Below are 3,432 nucleotides of genomic sequence, written 5' to 3' on the forward strand. Positions count from 1 at the left end.
TCGATAGATAGAGTTAGATAGAGATCCATAAAACCATATATAAACATAAACCACACACACCATACACATGCACCAAAACACTTATATATGAAAAAAAAGAGGTTACCATTTCATGCATAGTGTAAGCGGCGCCTAAAAGTCTAGTGACTAAACTTCCCCTTACATTCATAGGTAAAACATGCAACATTCGTTCTTGGTTATATAACTGGTTTATAATTGGTTTGTTTCAGAGAAAACGGTGTTGTCTTCAGCGTCTTCTACGAACAACTAAGTTATCAAAAAATCAGGGAGCTGAAAGCTATGGACGGTGGACAACTTGCAAGTACGTTATTTATGCTATCTACAAACATTTTACCTGTCATTTAACGTGTACATTGTCTAAATGGAAAGCTCAGACTATCTCAAAAACCATTGGTAAGCTAATGTGTTGGCCCCCACCACCCCACAGGTAACATAGGAGGCATGATGGGCCTGTTTATAGGAGCCAGCCTGCTGACCATACTGGAGGTGTGGGAGTACCTGTGGCAGCGTCTGAAGGGGTTCCTCGGGAAACATCGGCACCCGAGGGTCCTACAGGTCCACGCTGCCCCTCACGACAAAACCGAGGGCATGTACAATGGAGCTTTTAACAAGTGAAGCTTGAATTTTAAATCGGAACAAGACACAGTATTAGAGGAACCTCCACTCCATAGGTTATATTTTCCAATGGATTATGCATCACAGTCTACATAATTAACTTTCTTTTTGCAGAATTCTTCATGTGGTAAATTGTGTGACGTGTGCTTTGTAAAAAGATATGATGCTTACTAATCTTCGTTAAGCCCTTCGCGTGCATTCCCTATGCGTATAACCGCTTCTTTATCGTGCATATTTTTAAAAAATGCCATAAGCACACCAAGAAGATCATACGATATCAAGGAACACAAGTAATGTTTTCGAATCTGAAATTAATTTTGTAACGCAATTTGTTGGTATATTTCTTTCAGTCAGAAGTTGAGATTGCTTAGTTTAGTTGGAGAGTACCAGAATACTGAATACTTTTGATGCGTGTGAAGCTAGAGGGTGCTTTGTCATATACATTTAACTTATTTGAACTCATTAGCTTAATGCTGAATTTTGCCCTTGTTATATCATTTTAGACTACCAAGGGCCATGGCAAATGATGTGATATGCTTGTTACCGTTAATATATATTTTCTTAGTTTTAATTTTTATCTTGAAAGGTGATGTTTGATATGAGCTATCCGCTTGAATATATTATCATCTGTGACCTGTATATTTTTCTCAATTAGTAAAAGAAATGTATCTTTCCTGTATGTCTTCCTTCATCAACGTACTTCGCCAACATTTAGGTCCCAGATATGTTCTAACCACATTTTCGGGGGTGTACATTTGATACTTTACACTTAGTAAACTAAGCTGCCTTGGTGGGTATTTCTCCTAATGATTATGAATAGGCGACAACACAAATATTATGCACAATACTGTTCAATACATCACGATTTTATTAGAATACAGTGTACACATGCCTAATCAATCGTTACGATTTACTTGTGGTGTACTCCTATACATTGTCATTGTCATTGTCATTGTAGCATTTATAATTTCGCATATTAGTGAAGTGTAATAATATATAATGATTTTGCATCTTACCCTGTAATTGGAAGTTTTATATTCACTGTATATATTCTATTTGAAGTGGCTAACTGTATAATTCAGTTTCATGTACATATAAAGCAAAAATACAACCTAATGTAAGTAATATACCTGACAGTAATGTATATATTATACGACAAAATGCAATTATAAAAACAAGAAGTCCATAAACACAAAACAGAAAAGTTCTTGCTATGTTCATACCAGCCAAGAACCCGTGACATAACAACTATTTCTATGTCCCTTTGTATAAGTGGTAAATGAATAAAATGTAAGAACATTGATCACAATTTACTTTACTAACACGATTAACATTGTTAACATTGACATTTTAAAATTTTCAACATTTAGAGAAAACTAGTTCTTGAAAATACATTCTGCAAAACTAATTGCATAAAAATATATTTTGTGTTTACTTTCTGAAGAGTTTAGACGTTATTCACCTTTTTATATTTATCAATATACATACATTTCTACCCGGATTTGTCACTTGGCAAATTACTTTTGTGTCAAGCCTCAAGAAGCTAAAAAGTCCAGTCGGAAGGAAAATGATTTCAAAAAATTCTAACACATTTAAAAGGGTTCCAAACTTGATTTTACCCTGCCCCTTTGTAAATACAACTTTTTAATTAAATAGAGTTAAAGATCATTGAAACATAGAAACTGTTGTTGAAAGATAGTAATAAATGATTACAAAAGAATATGGAAAACATTCTTTGCAAAAAGAGGCAACAATGAATAATTTTGCATTGTTATACCGTCATGATGGAGAAACCATTACCAGATCACGAAAATGCATGCAAACATGGCGAATCACTGATTTTTTTGTAGGAAATTTTATGCTTCATTGCTGTATAGTTGTAGAACTTGAGAGTATTTTAAACTGACAATTACTTCATGATTTATGATTACACGTAAGTAACATTTTCCAGGGGCACTTATTTTGGCAGATAGATTTAGATGTCGTTTGTTTTCTTAAATCTCATTAGACAATCGATGGATTTATCTTTTAATGTTATTCTATAACAGCCGTTTTGATATAAATGTCAGTAGACGGTTTATTAATAATCTGTTATCTCTATGAATACAGTGTCATAATCACATTCTACAAGTATATATGTATGAACAGGAATGAATCAATGCATATGTTTCTGTTTCTGTCTTCCAAACACAAAACAAATATTTGTCATTTGTAAAAATTCTGATGTCCGTTGTTTTTTTTTCCAGAGAGAGAGGCAAAGACAAGCGGAAAAGGCCGCAAAGACGAACTAAATAGCCTTCGGCTTAGATTTTTTCTTTATAGGTAGACATCTAATATTCACATTCGCAGACAAACAATTTCATCCGATATGGTCTCTGACAATTGTAATTATTGGAATTTTGACGTGCCTTGAATTTCGATGTACATTCCAGTTTACTTAGAATGTTCCAATACACATTCTTCAAGTCTGCGTATTTTGGTTGAGCATTATTAAGAAATTTTTGTAGATTTTGAGTGCGTATGACATTAAAATACTAAAATGTCTGCTAGTATGTATCACCTTTGGCATGAGGGTTTGTTTGTTTGTTACTTGGTTGATTGATTGATCGATCGATTGATTGATTGATCGGTTGGTCAGTTGGACGGTTGGTTGGTTGGTTGGTTGGTTGGTTGGTTGGTTGGTTGGTTGGTTGGTTGGTTGGCTGGTGGGCTGGCGGGTTGGTTGGTGGGTTGGTTGGTCGGTTGGTGGGTTGATTGGTTGGTTGCTTGGTTTGTTTGTTTGTTTGTTTGTTGTTG

This window comes from Branchiostoma floridae, chromosome 9, assembly GCF_000003815.2.
Source record: "Branchiostoma floridae strain S238N-H82 chromosome 9, Bfl_VNyyK, whole genome shotgun sequence".
Classification (NCBI taxonomy): Eukaryota; Metazoa; Chordata; class Leptocardii; order Amphioxiformes; family Branchiostomatidae; genus Branchiostoma; species Branchiostoma floridae.